At 40.4% G+C, this 25,089-nt stretch overlaps 1 long non-coding RNA gene across 3 annotated transcripts; it reads right to left on the bottom strand.

Annotated features, from left to right (window-relative positions):
* Window positions 1-9,002: 9,002 nt before the first annotated feature.
* LOC115304415 lies at window positions 9,003-24,555 on the bottom strand. Of its 3 annotated transcripts, XR_003914423.1 has the most exons (5): window positions 24,418-24,555; window positions 23,696-23,827; window positions 20,043-20,282; window positions 19,718-19,806; window positions 9,003-9,237 (listed from the first exon to the last, which is right to left on the bottom strand). It is a non-coding gene; the product is annotated as an uncharacterized LOC115304415 (long non-coding RNA). The 3 variants fall into 3 exon arrangements; XR_003914422.1 differs by lacking the exon at window positions 9,003-9,237 and having other exon boundaries at window positions 19,537-19,806; XR_003914424.1 differs by lacking the exons at window positions 9,003-9,237; window positions 23,696-23,827 and having other exon boundaries at window positions 19,537-19,806.
* Window positions 24,556-25,089: the final 534 nt, after the last annotated feature.

The raw sequence follows: 25,089 nt of genomic DNA, 5'->3' as shown, positions 1-25,089 counted from the left end.
CACCCAACATGGAGCTTGAACTCAAGACCCTGAGATTAAGAGTCACATGTTCTATCAATTGAGCCAGCTCAAAGCCCCAAAATTATACCAACTTTTTTTTTTTTTGAGAGAGAGAGAGAGAGACAGAGCATGAACGGGAAGGGGCAGAGAGAAAAGGTGACCAGAATCAGAAGCAGGCTCCAGGCTCTGAGGTGTCAGCACAGAGCCTGACACGGGACTCAAACTCACGAACATGAGATCATGACCTGAGCTGAAGTCAGAGGCTTACCTGATTGAGCCCTCCAGGAGCCCCTATACCAACTTTTAACAGAAGAGATTAAGTAGTGTGTAGGGAAGCACATTTTTATGCTTTCAAAGCCATTGTACTATTAGCCCCAAATATTTCTTTTTTCAAAATAATATCAAATACCAGGAAATAAAAACAGCTTACCAATGGAAAAGGTAAAATAATTTCCTACAAAACATTGCCTGAGTTGGAAATTAAATTAAGATTTGGGTTTGAATTGGAGGTTGAATTTTTTTAATTCATATTTAATTCATATTTAATTCATAGAATATAATTTCAATGTTATTAAGGATATCAGTTCAATCTATGCTTAGTCTGCCCTCCAATGCTGTGGAGAGCAAATTCATCATTTTTTTGATGTAATATAAAACTTGAAACATCATAACACTTCTTATTTTCTATTTGTAAAATAAGAAATGCCTTAAAGACATGTGAATTTCATAAGCAAATGGAAACCAGTCCACGTCAATTCATCCTCCATTGTAGTCATTACCAAGAATTCACCACTTCTAGGAGGTCCTTATCCTCAGAAAACTAACAAAGCCTACCTCATTATTTCAAAGTTGTCTTTGAAACTATCCTTGCTCTAAAATATGCTAAATTCCAACAGAAGAATGGACGCCATTCCTGTCAAATATGTCTCCAGATGTGACCATCCTGAGGTTCATCTCTACATTGACACAATACACATTCAAAGGTGTGTTTGGGAGGGAGGAGACAGAAGGCGGGGAGCCTGGCACCCAATAATGACTCAACAATGATGAAGTTGTAGAACCCCACACAAATGACATCCCCCGGTTTATATCCTGTGGCAGTCTGGCGTGGAGGAAGTATATCAAATAAAATAGGTAAGTCCTCAAGGTCAATGTAATAAGTTCAGGAATGAAGAGTGAGAGTGGAACCATCTATCTCACGTCCACAGATTAGAAACTGAGGACCGAGGACTGGAACTATCTAACCCTCCTCCTTCCGCAAACACACCACACACACAAACACACACCCTTACCATCTACAATACATTAAAAGGATTTTACTACTCCATTGTCTTCATTATCATGTCTTTTCTATCCAGGTGATTTTTGTCCAAATGACTTGGTTGTTCATTATAGGAACTTCCCCAAAAGACCCTTCACTTCTTCAATAAGAAACATCAACAGAAAGTTAACACCGTAAAAATCTTCAAATCCCTCAATTCAAAAGTTTTTGTCCTGCTGTTTCAAATCCTAAACTATTGTATCATTATCCTTGTCTAGTCAAGGACCCTCATTTGAAGATAACGTTAAACCAAACTTCCAATCTGCAATAACATCTAACCTTGCCCTTTCCCCCAGAAGACGTTACCCAGACTCTGTCTACGTGGTCATCTGCCTGACCACAATAGACAATAAACACAGCTTTGTCATGTAAACAGACTGTGTCAGTTGTATTTGGAGAGCCAGCACTTGACAAGAGTTTAGTATGGGTCTAGCAATAAACTAAAAGGGTTGAAGACTTATATATGGCCTTTAACCCATTTTCCCCCAAGGGATAAGTAGCCCCCAATGTTTAAATAGTTTCACATCTAGACATTTAAATTTCTGCCTTTTCCAGCATTTGCCACAGTACGTTCTGAGAGATGTTAAGAAATATTATTTGTTTAAAAGAAAAACATTTCCATGGACAAACAATTTGAGAACTTCTAAGAATAAAACTCAGTATTTTTTTTTTTTACTGCAGGACTTCTCAAGGCCTTTAGTTTACTATTTGGTATCAAAAACATCCAAGAGGGAGTTATTAATATGCAGCCAAAACATACTGGAATGCTTTATCCTAGAGCAGCTCACTAAATTCGCACTGGATACAACAGGGATGATGGACAATTTTATCTAACCTTTCACCCTGCCCTTTACCCACAGACCACTACAAGACTACATGGCCAGAAACTAAAATAAATGGCTACAGCTGTCTTAAAGCTCAGCATTAGCTCCAGAATGATTTCAGGGTTGCTTTGAGCTGTATAATGAAGATGATGGAGAAAATGGATCAGGCTGAGTACCACCAGCCTGAGGTCTCTGTCCAGAGCCACATGTAGGTGGTTCCCACCCTCAGAGTGAAATGGAATGCTAGCTATCCATCATCCTGCTGGGAGCTCCTCAAGGCTTGCCCACACTTACAAGTGCCAGACATCAACTGGCTACATCTTCCAAGTCGCTGGTCTTTGCTCAAAGGAAGGCTCTATGGGCATAGACACCTTGAAATGAGGAGGTATCTGGCATATTCTGCTTCACTAACAGCTAAAATCCTCACACTGGTGTCTTTTTTTTTTTTTTTTTGGCCACGCCTCCTACTGAGATCTCCACTTAAAGGACATTCTTTCAGTCAGCACCCCCAGCTCTGACTTCCTTGTTTTGGTGTGAGGAGAAGAAATCAATTGACATTCACTGTGCATTTGCCATATACCTGACATGACGTTCAGCCCTTCACATACTTCATCTCCTGTAAGTCACACAACTACAAAAAAGTTTCAAGAGTACATATTTTTTCACGTTTACCATGTGCCAGCCTCTGATGTGACTGTTTTGACTTATTTTCACAAAGCTCACAGCAACTCGGGGTGGTCAACAGCTGTGACCCCCACGTCCTGGGTGAACAAACTGAGGGATTCAAAGAGGAAGCAGTTTGTCTAAGGTCACCCCAGTGGTCAGTGGCAGGAACAGAATTGAACACAGTTCGTATATCTAACCACACTACCATCTTCCTCTGTTATTTGCCCTGCTAGATGAAAAAAACAAAGCTCAAAGAAGTTAAGTGTCTCACTCAAAGGCACACAGGCAGTGGCAGAACTGGGACCAGAATCCTTGTCTGCCTAGAGTCCCTGTTTTTTCTCTAGACCAACTGTTCTTAAAGCATGATCCCTAGACCAGCAGATCAGTATCAGCTGAGAATCTGTAGAAAGTTCTGGAGTCACGCCCCCGACCCATGGAATCAGAAACTGTGCTGTGGGGTTTAAGGAAACCCTCCAGATGACTGTGATGCAAGCTAAGATTTGAGAAGCCTGCTTTTACACCATACTACCTTCTGTAGAGCACCGAAACGTGAGATCACCTTCAAGGGGTGGAGGGACTGTGCCGTCTAGTGATTAGAGGCTCTGAGAAATTAGGAGAACCAGTAGGCACCCACTCACTCACTGCCTTGCTAAGAGAGAACGTGGGTTAGACCCAGCATATTTCATTGGCATGTCAATAGCCAGGCCAGTGTTTGTTCTTTTCCCCCTTAACTACTCATGGAGCAGGAAAAGAATAGCTTTGCTCCAGTCCATGGTCGAAAGGAAGGCAAGTCCTCTCCTTGGCCATCTTCGACCCTGCTGTTTGCTTCTCAGATACAGATTATCAGAGTATTTCGGGTCAATGTTTTGTCACTTTTGCCTGTCAACTCTATCTGTTCCTATCTGTCCCCCTTCGTGTCTTCCAGCTCCTTCCTCTTTGGCAGCAAACACTTCTGTAGCAACAAGTTCAGCTATGTGCTGCCCAGCTGGTTGGTACATGGAACAATGAAAAAATTCTTATAATTCTTGAGGCTCTCCCGTCTGACAATGAAAGGAAATATTGGGAGCCCCCCAACACCCTGCTGAGCCCAGGGCAGGCACTGGTGAGACCCAGGCAGCCAGAGGGGCAGTTGTCTGAGAGAGAGAAACATTAGGGGGGAAAAAAAAGGAGTAAAGAAAAATTCTTATAATTCTGAAACCAAACTTTTGTTTTTCTTTTCTGCTCCAAGGGTCAATTCAGTGGCTACACTAATGCTTCCATGACTCTCTGAAATACTTAAGATCCCAGCTTTCTCCTGCATCAAGCTGTAGAGATAGGAGATAGAATAATAAACTGATGTTTATAGAAGAGAAAAGGAAGTGAAGGAATCTTTGACGGTTCAGGATGAGCGCTTGAAAGGTCTTTGACACAAGACAAAGAATTTGTGGCCAATAGCTGTACTGTAGGGGAAAGGGAAGGAGCCACAGATAAGACAAGAAGTTAAGCTGGCTCCAAGGTGCTTATTTGCAGTTATGGATCAAAAGCATACTACTTTTAAAAAGTATTGTCCTTCTTTAATACAAATTAATTTAAGACCACTGAGTTTCTTCAGGCCATACATTCCAATGTGGCACCATCATGAGTATTCTATTTTTGTTTCCAGGCTGAGGGTGGGGGTTGCTGCAGAAGAATGTGCTATATACTGAGACAGTTACAAGGAGGAGAGCTGTGCAAGAGCTACGCAAATCTCATTCATCTCTGTTCTTGCCTCTTGATTGTTTCCAGGGATCTAGCGGTCGGTTGGTTCATTTTGTGTTTGACTTGGAATCTTGGTTTTTATTGGCCCACACTGGAACCAGTTAGTACCAGAAAGGGCACCACATTAAGAATCAGCAAGCCTGACCTCATTAATCAAAAAGAGTATGTGTAGTGTTGAGCATGGATATTAGACTCACAGAGAACATTCCTCAGCTTCTGAGTCTCTAGATCCCAGTGGGTTGTCCTGAAGGTTAAATGAGAAAATCCCTGTAACCATGGTCTGTTAGCTATGACTGTTTAGTTCACACTCACTGGGGGTTTAGTGGGTACTTGCTCCTGTGCTGGAAACAGAGGGGCTCTCGATGGGGGCAGGCCTGGTCTGCGCCACCACCAGGCCTGCCCCGTCAAAAGCCCCTCTATTGCCAGCACAGGAGTTGCTCCCTTCAACCTGGCCAAGTGAACCCGGACAATCTCTGCGAGTCCCTAAACCTCCCTAACTTCTCATCTAAAGCAATCCATGTCTTCCAGGAGAGTCATGGGGAACAGGTAAAGGGGCTCCTTTAAAATTTTCAAACTCTATGCCAGGCTAGCAAAAGATAGCATCAAAACCTTTAAACTTCTGATAGCAATACTGGTTGAATTTGACTGCTCTGGTATACAGAAAGAATCCCTGAATTAGGCATTAGGAGACCTGAATTTAGGTCCTGTTTTACAGTTCTGTCACTTATTAGCTGTGCAACTTTGGGCTAGTTGCTTAACTTCCCAGGGCTAGTCACTTAAATCCATTATCTAAGAAACGAGGCTAACATCACCTACCCCACATGTTTTTGTAACAAAACATAAAATGTTGAGGAAGAGGGAGGATAAAGTCTGCTATAAACTACAAATGCTTCCAGAATAGGATTGCTAGTAACAGAGATCAGAGGCACCTGTAAGGACGCAGGTTTGAGACAATAGAAGGGCACACATTGCCCAAGGCAAGAGGGACCACCCTTGTAATACCCTTAACATTCCTAAGGGCAGGCCTAGAAATAGAAGCTATAGGTAATCAGTTATTGCTTAAGGCTAGTTACACCCTACATGAGGGTCCTGGGTCCTGGGTCCACTCTGTAATTGGTTAATACTCTAAATGTTGTAACTGGATAAACCTGCTGTTAATTATATTGTATAATAATAATTGTATCACTGTACCTATGTCACCATTTCCTGTAACTCCCCCTTCCCAAACTCATAAAAGCCCTGCCCCGCCTTTGTTCGAGGGCTCGCTCGCTCTCAGCACGGATCCACCACGCCTGTAAAGGCTGTGAGCCCGAGTTTAGGCCCCAGCGAGCCTAAACCCATAGTAAAGCCCTTTGCTTTTGCATGCATGACTCGGTCTCCCTGGCAGTTTCTGGTTTTTGGGGACGATAAAGAAATCTTGAGTATTACACACCTACTCCAGAATGGCTTCCCCCCTCTGCTTCTTGAATCTCTGCATCCTTCTTACCATCTAGAAACCACAATCCGGATTCCTCTCACCACCTTAAGGTTGCTGCCCAGAAGTGTCAAGTACAGTTTGGACATATGGCCCGAATAATAATTATAATAAAATTCATCATTTATCCAACACTTAATGCATGTTAAGCACTTTACGTCTATTACAGCAAATAGTCCCTAGAACTCTGCCAAGTAGAAATTACCCTTCCCAGCTTGGAGAGAGGTAATTGCGTGGAAGTCACACAGCTAATAACCTGAGATTCTGACCAACACACTTAGTCATTGCTATTATCACTGTCCTTTTCTTCTGCTTGCTCCTTGGATGAAGAATGAAATCTATTTGGACTGAAGATCCCAGATCCTGATTCCTGAAACTTCATATTAATCTACATGGAGGAGAACGTCTACCACACAATTTAAATTACGATCTGCTTTCCCGTCCTCAGCCTTCCAAAATAACCGCCGTTAGGAAAAAAGTGATGTAATCTCAACCTTAGAAGTTATAAAAAGTCTCCATCATAAATGACAGATAATGTTGCTAGAATAAAATCTATTTTGGTTAGTTCTAAGGTTTTTGAAAATATTTGACATATAATATGCAACACACACATACACACAGAGTCCTTAAATCTTTTTTGTTTCCCTCCGCAAAAGCCACAGAGAAAAATGTTCCCAGGACCCGAGCTCAGGATATTCCTGATACCAGATGCTTCTACAAGCTGGGCTGCTGTCAGTGGGACAGAGAAGCTGCCAAGAAGCCAAGCCATTTCCACTCCACATTTGGTCTGAGTCCAGAGTGTTGTCTTTCAGCTTTTAGAAAGACCTCCTGGGGTGAGGTAAACCCAGCAATGACCATATGTGACCATCATGGTTTGCAGGGTGGAGAAAAAAGGTAAAAGCCTTTTAAATGACCAAGATCTTATCTGCAAAGGCTGGAAAATTATTTTTCCAATGCAAAAACAGAACCAGTCCAAACTTAATCTTTACTTGGGGAGGTAGGGAGTCCTACCTAGTTCAATGGTCCAAGTCATGCTAATTAATTTCCAAGGAGGCCTTTGTCCTAATGCTGTGGGCCTCAAACAGTGAGCTCAGCCCTACGAGATTGGTCATACTATGTTTATATTGCATTATTACCAAGTGAATCCCAAGGAATATTATGACAAGCTTAGTAAAAGCTCCATGTTAGGGAGACACAGGCATGTTGTATGCAGAAACTGTATCAAGTGTGTTGATAACAAACACCGAAAAAGGAGTACGTTGAAAAAATAAGGAGAGGCTATCTAATGTCTTTTGCTTTGCTCTATTAGATTTACATTAATATGCTTCCGTAGATGGATGATGATGTATATGTTCGGCCTCTCTAGTAGGAGACAGGGGTGGAGGCAGTAGAAAGGGAAATGCCTAAAGTCATTGAAAGTCCCAAGTCCATTCATTCAACAACTATGTAGGCTGGGCCCCCATGTACCAGGTAAGGTGCCATGGGCTACAGGTACAAATGACCAAGAGCAGGCATCACTCGTATCCCCTTGAGACTTGGTATCTAGTGGAGGAGTCCGTCAACAATCCAATAACCATGTAACTACATGAAAAACTGAAGCTGTGACAAGTGCTAAGAAGGAGTGGTCATGGTGCTTTGAGAAGTTAGAAAAACTTTAGAGAAGTCAGCAAAAGCTTCCCTGAGAAAGCAATGCTTCCACTGAGATTTAGAGGATGAGTGAAAGTTAGCTAGACAAAGCAATGGGGGTGAGGGGCAAAGTCTTGGCCAAAGAAATGGAAGATACAGAGAGTCTGTATTGAAAGAAAGCCATCTTAGTGGGAAGACAGAAGGGATCTGACCTAAGTGTCACCAGGAAGGTGCACCAGTACCTCTAAAAACCTCTGATGTCTAAGTTCCACCATTATTCAGGCATGCTTTGCCCTCCTCCTCCTCTCCCTTCTCCTCCACCTCCTCCTCCTTCTCCTCCCTGTCTCCTCCCCTACCCACCCCTGCCCTAATCCTCTTCTCCCTAACTCCTCCCCCTCCTTCATTTTAGTTTTTCTTTTAATGCCAGAAAAGAGCAATCTTAATTCCAAATTAGAAAGGAGAATAATCAGAAACTAATTTGGAGAGTTGTGACCAGATACTGGAACAAATTGAAAGAATTCAGGGCTTAGTAAGATTTAGCAAAATGTGCAAAAACAGAGCCCACCAGTGTGCACTATAGTTTTCCACTGAAATAAAAAAAAAATTCTATAGTCACTCCATTTCTTAATTTCAAAGATAATCAAAGTAAGACTAATTTGTTTGTGAAGTAAGTCTTATCTCATTAATCTTGGCCTGGTTATGTACACAAGTGCAGCCCACTTTTTGGTTTGCTTTGCTGGAATTACAAGTTATAGATTGGACTTTTAAAAGCTTCTCAAGGCTAAGAAGCCAAGCCAAGAATTCACTACCATATTTTGCTGGCAATAACTACTGATTTGGGTGGATTCCTCTCTTCTCAGTATCCCCCAAATATCCTAAGATTCCTGGGTCTGCCGAGAAGTGACCTTCCTTACTCACCTGTGAGGTGGAGAGTGCTGTAAGCCAAGACACAGTCCACCTTTCCAGGGAGAGCCTTATAAGCATTGGCTCCTTAGGGTCAACCTTGTTTCCTTAAAGGTGTTGGGTCATATCTGACCTGATGCACATCGTTCTCAAATACGATATTCCAATCAAAGCCTTGTTCATATAACCAATGTTTCTAATTGTGTCTTATTACTAGAACAGATTCTTATTGAACTTATGCAAATAACTATATTGTCATGAAAATAAGAATGCTAAGAGTTTCCCCATTCTGGAAGGGTCAAGGATGAAGAAAAGATGTTTCTGTTCTGTTTACAAAAGGTGTAATTTACCAAACTTCTGCAAGTTACCGATACTGTAAAAGAAACAGGGAAAAGACTTTCTTGCATCTGGAGAATATTAATGAGCCAGCAATGAATGTTTCAAACAAAAATTCAAAGAAAACTTTTAATCATCCTCATGAGTTGATACAATCCCATGATTGTAATTCTTGTTCTGCATGATCTTAGGTCAGCATTTTATGAATCCATCAGCTTTTTCATTAGATCTGTAAATTCTCAATACAAGTGGAATACTCTCAAAACTATTCAAGTGATGCCATCATGGAGCATTCTGACCTATGGCTAACTGTAAATCCTTTCAGAGAAGAATCAGAGTAAGACAGTTAACTGTGAATAACAAGACATAAAATGACCATGGTTAAAGTTCTGATGAGAGTTCATTTGATAAGGGAAAATAGTTTATTTCTATGACATACAACATTTTAACATAATAACTAGACAATGAGATATTGCAAATTTCTAAGAACTTCACACAATTTCTAGAATATCTATATTAGTAACATGTATCCATACACATATGACCTACAAAGATTCACTTGGAATCACTTCTGATTTGACGATGCTTCCTACATAATTTAACATACCAAATAATTCTAATTAGTTTAACATCTCTCGTTTACAAAGTGAAAGACAAATCCTTTGAGACTTTCTGGGAGTGCTCTGGGAAATCTCAAAGTTAGTTTGAAGTAACAAAGACTCCATTTAGCATTTGATTTTGGAAAATTGTCAAACGTCAAAAGGTCTGAACATGTGACCACTTGGGATCCCAAGTCACCGTGAAACAATACTTAGTTATCCATTCAACCAAAGTAACAATTAAAAGATTTCAAAGGCAAATACAGAAAGTTACAAAGTAATTTTTTAATGATAGCTCTGGGGCGCCTGGGTGGCTCAGTCAGTTACACGTCCGACTTTGGCTCAAATCATGATCTTCTGGTTTGTGGGTCTGAGCCCCAAGTCGGGCTCTGTGCTGACAGCCCTGAGCCTGGAGCCTGCTTTGGATTCTGTGTCTCCCTTCCTCTCTCTGCCCCTCCCCCACTTGCACTCTGTCTTTCTCAAAAATAAATAAACATTAAAAATTTTTTTTTTAATATGGCTCTTTTAATATTGAGAATACTTGGTTTTCTTAATTAATCAAAGGCCTGATAAAGACAACATGAAGCACAGGAAATTATTTTAAAACATAAAATCCTGATTTCCCAGGCAGATTATTTAACAGGTAAGGAAAAATATACATATATATATTTTACAGTGTCTTATTAAGAGCCGACCAGTAATTCAAGAAAATTTGGTTGTTTTAACAGAGAGAGAAAACCAAGTTCTAATTTTGTATCTATGTACTAGTTAGTAATACTAAGCCTAATTTTTTTTAAACCCATATAAATAAATCCATTCAGTCTTGGCAAGGAAAAATTCCTTTTTCAAGATTCCTTTTCCATAAACCTTCTTAAAAATTTTTTTATATATTCATTCAGTTCTTGTCCTATTCTTTCCTATTTCTACATCTAGAACAATTAGTCATTCTATTTTACAACAAAATTTCTCTCTTTTGCCTTTAACAAAAACACATCATATTTTCACTTATCAAAAATACATCTCTCTTTGCACACAGTTTCTTTTTTCTTTACTTTGATTATTTCTAGTAAATGCATTTACACACTATAGATTAGATTGTTAACCATTAGTAACCCTAGTTTTCAGTAAAAACCAGGAATCAGGCCATTGTGAACTATGTGCCACATCTGATCATTCTGTAGCAAATTTATGACTATGTTATTTCATAGTTCTCTAGAGGCATATCTTTCTCCCAGTTCAATTTTTCATGTTTATTAACATGAAAATATTAAATATATTTAGCTTCTGTATTCTGTATAAAAACAAGGTGCCAAAAGTAGATAAGCTAGGTTTGGCAATTAATGTTTCAATATTTTTATTTTATCTTACTTGCAAGTGATCTAGATATTCAATGAATCCCCAGAATTTAACTAACCTTAGTATAGTGTTAAGGTTTCAAGTTATCTAAAAGATTTTTGCAACCATTTTTTTTGAGAGACAGAATATGAGCAGGGGAGGGGCAGAGAGAGAAGGAGACAGAATCTGAAGCAGGCTCCAGGCTCTGAGCTGTCAGCACAGAGCCCAGCACAAGGCTTGAACTCACAGACCGTGAGATCATGACTGAGCTGTCGGCTGCTTAAACAACTGAGCCTTCCAGGCACCCAACAACTTTTTTTTAAATTCCAAGTATAGTTAACATACAGTGTTACATTAGTTTCAGGTGTACAATATAGTGATTCAACACTTCCGTGCAACACCGATGCTCATCACAAGTGCTCTCCCTAATCCCCATCACCTGTTTAACCTCTCCCTCCCTCTGCCATAACCATCAGTTTGTTCTCTACAGTTAAGAGTCTGTTTCTTGGTTTGTCTTTCTCACTGTCTCTTTTTTCCTTTACTCATTTGTTTTCTTATACTCCACATATGAGTGAAATCATATGGTATTTACTTTTCCCTGACAGACTTATTTCAGTTAATATTATACTTTCTAACTGCATGTTATTGTAAATGTCAAGATTTCATTCTTTCTTACTGCTGAATAATATGCCATTATATATACATACCTCATCTTCTTTACCCATTCATCTATCAATGGACACTTGGGCTGCTTTCATAATGCGGTTATTGTAAACAATGTTGCTATAAACATTGGTGTGCATGTGCCCCTTCAAATCAGCATTTCTGTATCTTTTGGGTAAATACTTAGTAGTGCAATTGGTGGGTCATAGGGTATTTCTATTTTTAATCTTTTGAGGAACCTCCATACTGTTTTCCAGAGTGGCTGTACCAGTTTGCATTCCCACCAGCAGTGCAAGAGGGTTCCTTTTTCTCCATCTTTACCAACACTTCTTTCTTATTTTAGCCATCTGACAGGTGTGAGGTGATATCTCATTGTGGGTTTGATTTGCATTTCCCTGATGATGAGTGATGTTGAAAATCTTTTCGTGTGTCTGCTGGCCATCTGGATGTCTTCTTTGGAGAATGTCCGTTCATGTCTTCTGTCCATTTGTTAATTGGAATATTTGTTTTGGGAATGTTGAGTTGTATAATTTCTTTTTCTTTTTGTGTAATTTCTTTAAACATTTTAGATACTAACCCTTTATTACTTACATATGTCATTTGCAAATATCTTCTCCATTCATCAGGTTGCCTTTTAGTTGTGCTGATTGTTTCTTTTTCTGTGCAGAAACTTTTTATTTTGATATAGTCCCAATAGTTTATTTTTGCTTTTATTTCCCTTACCTCAGAAGACATACATGGAAAAATGTTGCTATGGCTGATGTCAGAGACATTACTACCTGTGTTCTCTTCCAGGATTTCTATGGTTTCAGATCTCACACTTAGGTCTTTAATCCATTTTGAGTTTATTTATGTGTATGGTGTAAGAAACAGTCCAGTTTTATTTTTTGCATGTAGCTGATCGGTTTTCCCAAAATCATTTGTAGAAGAGATTGTCTTTTTCCCATTGGATATTATTTTCTGCTTTGTCAAAGATTAACTGACCATATAATTGTGGCTTTGTTTCTGAGTTTTCTATTCCATTGATCTGTCTGTTTTTGTGTCAGCACCATATTGTTTTGATACTACAGCTTTATAATATAACTTGAAGTCTGGGATTGTGATGCCTCCAGTTTTATTCTTTTTCAAGATTGCTTTGTCTGTTTGGGGTCTTTTGTGGTTCCATACAATTTTAGGATTGTTTGTTCTAGTTCTGTGAAAAATGCTGTTGGTATTTTGGTAGGGATTGCATTAGATCTGTAGATTGCTTTGGGCCGCATAGACATTTTAACAATATTTGTTCTCCCAATCCATGAGCATGGAAGGTATTTCCATTTTTTTGTGTCATGTTCAACTGCTTTCATCAGTTTTTTACAGTTTTGAGTGCACAGATCTTTCACCTCTTTGGTGCAATTATAAACGGGACTGTTTTCTTAATTTCTCTTTTTGATGCTTCATTTTTAGTGTATAGAAATGCAGCAGATTTCTGCATATTGATTTTGTATCCTGCAACTTTATTCATTTACCTATTGCAGTAGTTTGTTGGTGGAATCATTCAGCTTTTCTATATATAGTTTCATGCCATCTGCAAATAGTGAAAGTATTACTTCTTCCTTACCAATTTGGATGCCTTTAATTTCTTTTTCTTGTCTGACTGCTGTCACTAGGACTTCCAGTACTGTGTTGCATACAAATGGTAAGAGAGGACATCCTTGTTCTTGTTCCTGATCTTACAGGAAAAGCTTTCAGTTTTTCACTGCTGAAAATGATGTTAAATGTGAGTTTTTCATATAGCCGCCTTATTATGTTGAGGTATGTTCCCTCTAAACCTACTTCTTTGAGGGCTTTTATCATGAATGGATACTGTACTTTGTCAAATAATTTTTCAGCACCTATTAAAATGATAATATCATTTTTATCCTTTATTTTAATAATGTGATGTATCATATTGATTGATTTGCAAATACTGAACCATCCTCCCAACCCAGGTATAAATCCCACTTGAGTGTAGGGAATGACTTTTTTACTGTATTGTTGGATTCAGTTTGCTAGTACTTTGTTGAGTATGTCTGCATTTATGTTCATCAGAGATACTGTCCTGTAGTTCTCTTTTTCTTGTGATGTCTTTATCTGGTTTGGGTATCAGGGTGATATTGGCCTCATAGAAGAATGAATTTGGAAATTTCTTTCTTCTATTTTTTGAAATAGTTTGAGAAGAATGGGTATTAACTCTTCTTTAAATGTTTGATAGAATTCACCCAGGAAGCCATCTGGTCCTGGACTTTTGTTTGTTGGAATTTTTTTGATTGCTGATTCAATTTCAGCTGGTTCTCAGATTTTCTATGTTTTCTTGCTTCAGTTTTGGTAGGTTATATGTTACTAAGAATTTATCAATCTTGTCTAGGTTGTCTAATTTTTGGCATATAGTTTTTCATAATATTCTCTTACAATTGTTTGTTTTTCTGTGGTGTTGGTTGCCATTTTTCCTCTTTCATTTGTGATTTTGTTTGAGTTCTTTCTCTCTCTCTCATGAGTCTGGCTAGAGGTTTATCAACTCTGTTGATCTTTTCAAAAACCAGCTAGGGGCGCCTGAGTGGCTCAGTCGGTTAAGCGTCTGGCTTTGGCTCAGGTCATGATCTCACAGTTCATGGGTTCAAGCCCTGAGTCAGGCTCTGTGCTGACAGCTAGCTCAGAGCCTGGAGCCTGCTTCAGATTCTGTGTCTCCCTCTCTCTCTGCCCCTCCCCGGCTCATGCTGTCTCTCTCTGTCTCTCAAAAATAAATAAATTTTAAAAATATTTTTTAAAAAACCCAGCTACTGGCCTCATTGATCTGTTTTACTGATTTTTTTCGTTTCTATATCATTTATTTCTGGTCTAATTATTTCCTTCTTTCTGCTGGTTTGGGGCTAGTTTCATAGCCTTGTGGGCAGAAAAGGTGCATGGCATGCCTTTGATCTTTTTTAATTTGTTGAGGCTTGTTTTGTGGCCTAACATGTGATCTATTCTGGAGAATGTCTCAAGTGCACTTGAAAAGAATGTGTAATCTGCTGTTTTAGGGTGCAGTGTTCTGAATATATCTGTTAAATCTATCTGGTTTAGTGTGTCATTCAAAGACACTGCTTTCTCATTGACTTTCTTTAATTTTTAAAAATATTTATTTTTGAAAGAGGCAGAGTGCAAGTGAGGGAGGGGCAAAGAGAGAGGGAGACACAGAATCTGAAACAAGCTCCAGGCTCTGAGCTGTCAGCACAGAGCCTAACACAGGGTTTGAACTCAGGAACTGTGAGATCATGACTTGAACAGAAATTGGATGCTTAACTGACTGAGGCACCCAGGCACCCCTCTTATTGATTTTCTGTTTGGGTGATTTGTCCTTCGAAGTAAGTGGGGTGTTAAAGTTCCTACTATTATTTTATTACTATCAATTAATTTCTTTATGTTTGCTATTAACTGTTTTACAGACTTGGGTGCTTTCATGTTGAATGTATAAATATTTACAATTGTTATATCTTCTTGTTAGATTGTTCCATTTATTATTACATAGTGTCCTTCTTTGTCTCTTTTGACAGTCTTCGTTTTAGAGTCAATTTTCTTCAATATAAATATTGATACTCTGGCTTTCTTTTGACATCTATTTGCATGATAAATACTTCTCCATCCTCAATTTCAATCTGCAGGTGCCTTTAGTTCTAAAATGAGTATCTTATAGGCAGCTTATAAATGGATCTTGTGGGGGGTTTTTATCTACTCTGTCTGCCTACATATTTTTTTGTAAGATAGCTTTTGTTTTTTAAATACAGTTTATTGTCAGGTTGGCTTCCATATAACACCCAGTGCTCATCCCAACAAGTGCCCTCCTCAATGCCCATCACCCGTTTTCCTCTCTCCCTTACCCCCATCAACCCTCAGTTTGTTCTCAGTATTTAAGAGTCTCTTATGGTTTACCTCCCTCCCTCTCCATAACTATTTATAGCGATGTCTTTTGATTGGAGTGTTTAGTCTTTTAAATTCAAATTAACTATTGATAGGTATGAATTTATTGTCATTTGTTACTTGCTTTGTGGTTGCTTTTGTAGTTTTTCTCTGATCCTTTCTTCTCTTGCTCTCTTTCATGGTTTGCTGGTTTTCTTTAGTGATATACTTGGATTCCTTTCTGTTTACTCTTTGCATATCTACTAGTGGTTTTTGATTTATGGTTACCATTGGGTTCATATATAACATCTTCGATTTTGCAACTATTTTAAAATAGACACATTATAAAGTATAATTATTATTGAAAGGTTCATTAATATACTTGTATCTCACTAACATCTATTTAATTCACCTGTTCTTATAATTATGCTTGAGTTGCTCATGAAAATTTCATGAGACATTAAACAAAGTTAGACTTCATCTTAAGTTATTTTCCCCATTGGAAAACCAGGCAACTTTCAAACAAATCATGGAGCAAAGAATCTAAAAGTTAAACATTTGGTTTTTCCCTCCTTTTTCCCGTTTTTCTTTTTTCTTTTACTGCCATGTTGACATGCTTCAAGCAAATTATTTTTATTGTACATTTTATTCTTAAGTTAAATTTATAGTTTTATAATTTTAAACATATAGTAGAGATGATAGAAGCTTGTCTGACTGGTAAATCTAGGTAGGAAAAATTGTAGATCCACATTATAATTACTCCTCAGAATTCTGAGGACACACCTATTTTATTTTACCCAGAGTTTTTTTAAGTACCTTTATTTACCAAAGAATATCCTTGATCATGTGAGTTTTAACACACACACACACACACACACACACACACTGGTTAGTTTTATTTCTGAGAGTTTCAAGACAATTTAATTTATGTAAGTGCCCAGTTGCCTCTAAACCAATTAGAGTAGAACTCATTTGGGGGATTTTATAAATTAATTTGGTAATGCCATTGGGAGATAGAAAAATATCATTTGTATATAACATACAGTGTATGTATACAGTGTATATATCACTTGCATATAACATACATGACATACATACCATGTATATAAGCATATATTCAAATGGAGATTTTTTTAGCTTTCATTCTAAATTTTAGTCATAAGTTAATAAAACATAGTAATATAAATTCACTGGTTTATCTCCACTTTATATTTTTATCTGTATTGTGTTTCCAGCAAATGGGACAAGTTACGGTTACCTGTAGGCCAATATTTGTGGAGAAGACTTAATATATTCTTTGGCCCTGATATGTAAACTAAATTTTAGGCTGGTGACTGAGACTTCCAGTACACTCCAGTGTACATCTGAGTGGACAAAACATTCTGGTTCCAGCTACTTTTTCTCTTTTCAGTCTTAGGTGGTTGCTTTTAGAGGTCCCAGAGTCCCCTGAGAGCCCCTGAAGGAGGGTAGGGGGCCTAAAATTAAGTGGCTGTAGGGAGCTGAGAGGATAAGGTGAGAAGGGAAAAGTCTGGCAAAGTTTGGGCAGAGGAATAAAGGAAGTAGGGGCTTGAAGGGGAACATATAAAAGGTTTCAAGGCATGGGAGGCAGTACTGAAGGTGGTAAAAATTGGAAGGAGGAGAGACACAATGGAGAAGGAGAGGCCTTAGAGGAGCCAGTCTGGGGAGATCTCAGGTTTTCCAAAGAGGCTAGTGAATTCTAAATTATCCTCAGCAAAATCATGCCAACAAGAAAAGAAGCAGAAGAGTTGGCAGAGCCTATAATTAACAGAGGCACAAGAAGGGGGTTTCGGTCACTGAGAAGTTTCCATGGGAGAAGCAGAATCCAATAAGGAGAACAGAGAGGCCTCACAGAGAGCCAAGAAGAAAGACTTTCAGCCCAGAAAGGTAGGAAATAACCCCCTCTCAGGAAAGAGAACCAGAGAGAAGAGACTCCCAGCTCAGCAGATACCTTTCAAGGAAGCCTGGGACTACAACTCATCTTCTTTGACAAACAGAAATGTAGGACTATAGCCCAGCATCTGTTTGTCTAAGCCAGCTTCTGGAGAATACTCAGAATCTTCTGAGTCAAAACCTATCCTTACTAGCTTTAACAACATCTGTCTGTAGCACTAGTTCCAGAGTCAGACTCTCCATAGGATCCCCAACCTATCAGGGAAGACAGAGACTCCAAATTTGCATTTTTAGGGTCCTAGGTGAGAGGTCCAGGGGCCCAGATGGTGAATCTGATCCTATGCTATCTGAGTCATGGCACCATAAGTGTTAAAGAAAAAAGTATTCAGTGAGAGTTGTTAAGGAAGGTAAGGCAGACTTTATTCAGGATCATCATAATAGATACAGGGGACACTGCAATGGGATCCTGCAGTGAATAAGAGACACTGGGCTCAGCTCCAAATAGAGCGTGGGCAGGTGGGAATTTAAAGCCAAGGAGCAGAGTGGGGGGTATTGATGAAAACTTACTAAGGTATAAGAGGGTTCTGGCTAAACCCACCTAATGGGATTCTTGCTGACAACAGGCCAGGATGATCAGATACCACCTGGGGATAAAGAACCTGATCAGATAGCGAAGGTAATCAGATATCAAGGGTGAGTGGCTCTAGTCAAAGTGACTTATCAAGGCTCTTGCTAAAACTAGATTTTACAAGGACACACAAAGATGGGCCTAGGGGAAGGCCCTGGGGTCTGATTAAAGTTTGCTCAAACAAAGTATCTTTGTTAGTAGGTTTATTTTAAAGAGGAAAAGAATAACAAAAATTGGAGATGGCATCCCTGATATAAAACTTTAGATTTTTCTAAATTTAACTCAAGGTCATCCCTGCTAGAAATCATTAAAAGTCTGGCCCCCTGAAAATCATGCAACCTTTTGCCTCCAGAGAGTTTAACGTGGCATCAGGATAGTCTCAGCCTTTGAGAGAAGTCCCTCAAAAGAAATAATCCAATGGAAAGAGGGAAGTATCACATTATAAGAATGTCAATAACTCATCGTAATTTTCCTAACCCTAGTTCCCCACCCGAAATCACTTCTAGCAACCCAAGTATCCTTAAAGTTGCATAACTGACAAAATATACTGATTTAGGCATTATTTTCCTAGAATCTCATGACAGAGGTTTCAGCCCTATGGCACGTGATCAGGCAAAGTAAATTACACTAACTTTCCAGTCAGTGAAGACTGGGTTCAAATCTTGACTCTTCAAACTTAGCTATGATCATGCATAGGTTTTCTAACTCCCTGAACATTTTCTGAACTTTAAGCCTGGAGTCATTGTTTTACCTAACCCATAAAGCCACTTTGAAGGTGGGATAAAAATAATGCACCAAAGTGCTTAGCAAATTGCCTGTCATAGAGTCAGCACTTAGTAAATGGAAGACATGTGAGAAGAAGGGGTAGGTGAGGGGAAATGGGAAAGTCTAGAAAGAGTGTACAGTTCCTAAGAGGTACCAGTGCCATGGGTTTCGAGAGACAAGTTAGCTCGGCAAAGTAGCACTCGCCAAGTCTCAAAAGAAATTATGAAGCCTGGGGCACTTTGCTGGCTCAGTTGGTTAAGCCCTTAACTGAGTGTCCGACTTCAGCTCAGGTCGTGATCTCACAGTTTGTGAGCCCAAGCTATCTGTGCACCAATAGCACAGAGCCTGCTTGGGATTCTCTCTCTCTCTCTCTCTCACACACACACACGCGCGCACACACACACACACACACACTTGCTCTCTCTCTCTCTCTCTCTCTCAATAAATCAATATTTAAAAAAAAAAGGCACTGGGTGGCTCAGTCATTTAAATAGCCAACTTCGACTCAGGTCAGGATCTTACTGTTTGCAAATCTGCCCCCACACTGGGTTCTCTGCTGTCAGCACACAGCCTGCTTTGGATCCTCTGTCCCCCTCTCTCTCTGCCCCTCCCCTGCTTGCTCTCTCTCTCTCTCAAAATAAATAAACATTAATAAAAGAAGAAGAAGACTGAGAGAAATCAGCTAGAGTATAAAGTGGCCCTGTCCCCCTGTTTTCTCTCCAAACATATGAGACAAGGTCACCTAGAGACAAGCGAGAGCCACGGAGAGGGCCCCACAGGCACGGCGGTGTGGGTTCTGCCTGAAGAGGCCCAGCGTGCTGAAACAGAATTGGAGACTGAGACTTTTGGCCAGGGCAGAAGTTTTGATCTGCTCAGGAAACTTCCGGGCAGAATGAAGCTTAGGAAGCCGGTAAGAGGTTAAGTGGGAGGAAATCAGAGAGCGGAATATACAGACCAAAGGACACTTCATGGCCTTCCTGCCAGTTGTGAGCTCCAGCCCACGAGCCTGGCCTTGTTACAGATGGGATCATTTCTCACCGGAAAGTTCCCTGGCCTTGTTGAGCTTGGCCTCGGGTACACAACATTCTCAGGCTTGGCATGGTTTTCTCCAGTAAGATTTTCTCTTTCTGGGGAAAAAAAAAAAAAAAAAAAAGAGGAAACTATATAGTGAGAATGCCAAAGAATGTCTGAGAATATGAATCACAGGGGAGAGAATTCCTGAATTTATCTTTTCCCAACATTATTCTTTTAAAGCAGAAAGAGATTTCCTTTGTGAGGCCCTGTATCTGCAATTCCTTAAAAACACTTTCTTATGAAATTATTGCGTGTGTTTCATTTTTTAATATGCAGACGTTTTGAGTACCTGCTTCGGTCTCCGCGTGTTCCTTTCTCTCACGCGGCCAGGGGAAGAATTTCAATAGGCCCAGCCGATGGAAGTAGTAACAGCAGGAAGTTATGCCCTCAGACATTTTGGAGGCTGAGCTCTGAAAACTGGAGATTGTAAACATGATGCAGAAATTGGCCCACGTGTCCTGTCTTGCAGCTTGTGGAGTTGTAGCAATGCGTCCACCGAGGGCCCTGCTTTCCTGCCTCCAGGAGGTGACTAAGGAGGAAAGAACAGAGAGCATCTGCAACATGCTCCATACATCTCCACAGAGGGCAGCGCTGGCCTCACGCAGCCCAAAGGCCCACTGAGGAACCATGGCCAAATCTCCCCTGCAGTGTTACAGGAAAGAAACCTAGAAAATGGAGATGTCTGTAAGTTTGCCAAGAAAGTAAATCATGCACGTGAGATGTCAGGACCACTTCATGCACGGCAGAGTTTCAGACCACCTCATCCACAGAAGAAAATACACGGACTGAGCATAGTATTGAAAAATGTTGCGTATTGCAGTGGAAAACTATGCATGCCCGACTACAGCCTAATCTTTCAGGTTATGAGATTCTAGCTCTGTTGGTTGTATTGAGTTATTTCATAAAGTTTTGTAAGCTATAGGTAATGGATAGACATATAATTTCTATCCTGTCCAGTAGTGATTTAACTGACCAGCCCTCTATCACCCCAACTGTCCTTAAAACTGGACAAAACAGTTCTGTCTACATTTGAAATTCATCTCAACATTCCTTTATTTGTATCAATGTGTGCTGTTTTGACTTTTCCTTTGAAATAGTTGTTATAGAGCACCCTCCTACACTGTTGGTGGGAATGTAAACTGGTGCAGCTGCTCTGGAAAACAGGGTGGAGGTTCCTCAAAAAACTATCCAAAGAACTCCCCTATGACCCAGCAATAGCCCTGCTAGGGATTTACCCAAAGGACACAGAAGTGCTGATGCATAGGAGCACATGTACCCCAATGTTCATAGCAGCACTGTCAACAATAGCCAAATCATGGAAAGAGTGTAAGTGTCCATCACCTGATGAATGGATCAAGATATGGTATATATATACAATGGAATACTACATGGCAATGAGAAGGAATGAGATATGGCCATTTGTAGCAAAGTGGATGGACCTCGAGGGTGTCATGCTAAGTGAAATAAGTCAGGCAGAGAAGGACAGATCCATATGTTTGCACTCATAGGTCTAACAGGAGAAACCTAACAGAGGACCATAGGGAGAGGAAGGGGGAAAGAGAGCTGGGGAGAGTGAGGGACATAAATCATGAAAGACTACTGAATACTGAAAATGAACCATGGACTGAAGGGGAAGGGGGAAGAAGGGAAGGAGGTGATGGTCATGGTGGGGGGCACTTGTGGGGAGAAGCACTGTGTGTTACATGGAAACCAATTTTTAAACTATTTTAAAAAAATAGTTGTTATAGGTTGAATAATGTACCCCCTTCCAAAAAAATGTTAAAGTCCTAACCCCCAGTATGTGCAAATGTGACCTTATTTGAAAATGAGGTCTTTACAGGGCACCTGGGTGGCTCAGTCGTGTTAAGCGTTTGTCTCTTGACTTCAGCTCAGGTCTTGATCTCAAGGTCATGAGTTCAAGCTCCATATTGGATATAAAGCCTACTGAAAAACAAAAAGAAAGAAAGAAAATAGAGTCTTTGCAAATGATTGAGCTAAGATGAGGTTATTACAAGTGGGCCTTAAACCAATATAACTGTGTCCCCTTATAAAAATGGAAAATTTGGACAAAGACATAGACAGTCTCACAAACTGGAAGCCATACAAAAAGGAGGGCAGATATGGGGATGACGCATCTACCAAACTAAGGAATGCCATAGATTCCAGCAAACCACCACAAGATGGGAGAAACTTATGGAACAGATTCTCCTTCCCAGCCCTCAGAAGGAACCAACCCTCAACAATCATGACCCCAGATTTCCAGCCTCCAGAACTGTGAGAGAATAAATCTGTTGTTTAAGCCACCCAGTTTGTGGTACTTGACTACGGCAACCCTAGCAAACTAATATTATAACATAATATCTGCCTAATTCCCTTGTATCATAGGAGTAAAATAAATTTTTTTAATAGTTTATTATCAAAATGGTTTCCATACAACACCCAGTGCTCTTCCCCACAAGTGCCCTCCTCCATCACCACCACCTCTTTTCCCCCCTCCCCCTTCCCCTTCAACCCTCAGTTCATTTTCAGCATTCAATAGTCTCTCAAGTTTTGCGTCCCTCTGTCTCCCCAACTCTCTTTCCCTCTTCCCCTCCCCCTGGTCCTCCATTAAGTTTCTCCTGTTCTTCTGTTAGACCTATGAATGCAAACATATGGTATCTGTCCTTCTCTGCCTGACTTATTTCACTTAGCATGACACCCTCGAGGTCCATCCACTTTCCTAAAAATGGCCATAAAATAAATTCTTTAAAACATGTTCATATTATTATCCATATGAGACTTGTGAATTTACGTTTTGCTGAAAATGATCTTTTAATGAGATACACGGATCTCTTGCTGTCTGTCTCCATTCCTGAAGACTTCTCAGCCAGAACTATCTCCGAATACTCCTTTTTTCATCAAATTGTTAGGTTGCATAAAGGCATCACAAGGTATCTTTTAAAAATGACCCATAACTGGAAACTTAACTGGTCAAAATGGACTGCCTCCCCTCATTCAGATGAATTTGGAGGAAGGGAATGAAGTTCTATCAGCTGTCAGGCTCTGTGCTGGACACTTGGCATTCTGTAGGATTTTTTAAAAGACTGCCCCAGTGATCCTATCTTCTCCAGTGTTGGACCAATAGTGTTCACCTTTCCCCTTAAGCTTCAGGGAAAGGAAGCCTATCCCAAGTTTCCCCAGAAACAAAACCTGATTGGTCTAAGGTTCTTATGGTAGTTTCACTCCCCTTGCCCAAGAGTGATTGATGATATGGCTGGGAGGTAGGGGCAGAGGAAGATATTTTAAAAGGAAAGGTTTCAAGCTCTTAAAAGGAACTATGTGACGGGAAAACACACCTTTTTTTCCCTTTTTGAGTCTACATGTGATGTCTGGAACTATGGCAGTCATCCTGTGTTCATGAGAGCAGCTATTGTGACTAAAGATAAAATTTGCCACACCAAACGTGGAAGAGTAGAAAGATGGACAATTCCTAGGTTCTTGATAACATCCAAGGTAACCTGCCCAGAGTCACACATAAGACAAAATCTGTATCCAACTCAAACTCTAGACCTATTTTTCCCTCCTACACCTCTGTGTTTATTATTAATCAGTAAATGAAGGTTAATTTCTCCTACTTCTTACTGCTATTTATTCTTATCCTTTAAACTGTCTTTGCAATAGAGCCTAGTGGTTAAGAGAAAACTTTGATGTCAGGGGGACGTGGGTTTAATTCCTGCCCCTGTGTGACCTCAAGCAAGTTTTTTAACCCCTTTCTGCCTCAGTTTCCTGGAATATAGAACAGGGATAGATAGCAATTACTATGCTATACGTTTGTGATGAGGACTAGGTGAAACTACACATTTAAAGTACTTATAACAGGTCCTGGCTCATTATATTTGCACAGAAAAAAACTGATGGTGTTTATGATTATTACTAGTACTGTGCCGTGCAATATTATCCTACCTCTTCAATAGGCATGGAGCATTTTGAATGCGAAGAGAGCATCTTGTTCCCCATACACGGAGCGGTTTCATCAATTGACTTCACACTCATTAGAGCCTCCCCTCCGGCACTACAACAGGGAGCTTCTCCTTCCTGCCCAGAGAACCATCAAATGAGCCCAGCTCCCTGGGAGTATCAGGCGTTCCTCGGTGGAGCCCAGCCTGGGTTTGTAGAGACTCACATTACCCCCACACCCCACACCCCGGGGCCCTGAGAGCTTTGATGCTCGCGTGGCCGCCTGGAAGGAGCGGAAAGATAAAACCCTACTTGTTCCCTCTCTCCACAATAAGACCTTTGGCAATTTAGAGGGACACAGAGATGAAAGACTGGATTTTTTTTCTTCCTTTTCATTTTTCCCCCCAAAACAAATGGTGGTTTGTCCTTACCAGCAGCTCCTTCAGAGACACACCAGCATCAAAGAGCATGAAATCAGCAGAAAGTCAAGGCAGGGTAGTTTTATCCCACCCACTAGGGAATTTGCTCACTTACAGGACAAACAAAAAGGGAGGGGGAAAGGGGAGGTTTGTGCAAAGAGCATGTCACTGGGGTGACCTAAGCTCACAGCCCCCACCCCACTCCCAAAAGCTTGTTCTCTTAACATTTACTCTATGCCACTTGAGGCTTGGCACACAGACCAGACAAGGACAATGAGGGACACAGAGAAAGAGAAAGGAAAGCTCAACTTGTCTCGTGGATAAATCTTGAGTTGACTTGACATCTCGTACTCCAGAGGGCTTCCTGTGCCAACAGCACGGCAAGCGGGCCTCTGTGCGTGGACGATTCCGTTGGCAGGTCTGGTGTCAAGCTCTGCTCTAAGTCCACACGACCCTGTGCAAACAGAGGCGGAATGAACAGTCTCCGGGACCTGTTGTTCCTGAAGCATGTCATATGTGTTGGGTCCTACACCAAGCACCGAATATGTAGCAACCATGTCGTAGGTGGACGACTTTCCTTACTTACAGATGTGGACCCTGAAGTGCAGGGAGATCAAGTCAGTCATCCAAGGTCATATCCTAAGAGGCAGAGGCAAGACTTAAACTCAGATCTGCACTGAAGTGTGTGTTCTTAACCAGATGTCATAAAGCTGCTTTCCGCAGGGATGGTGAGCGCACTCGGAAAAAGGCCGAGCAATATATAGTTTTAGGGCATCTGTTACCCATTGGATTGAGCCTCCAAAAATTGTTAGATTTAAGTCCTAACCCCTAGTACCTGGAAAATACTATTTGGAAATAGGGTCTTTGCAGATGTAAGCAGGTGAAAATGAGGGCATACTAGATTCGGGGTGGGCCCTATGCCAGTGGCTGGAGTCCTTTTGAGGAACGGAGATTTGGATGCAGATACTCACATGGGGAAGA

Source organism: Suricata suricatta, chromosome 10, assembly GCF_006229205.1.
Source record: "Suricata suricatta isolate VVHF042 chromosome 10, meerkat_22Aug2017_6uvM2_HiC, whole genome shotgun sequence".
In the NCBI taxonomy this organism is placed as follows: Eukaryota; Metazoa; Chordata; class Mammalia; order Carnivora; family Herpestidae; genus Suricata; species Suricata suricatta.
Note: the sequence above shows the minus strand (reverse complement) of the source record. Positions and strands in the feature narration are given on the sequence as shown.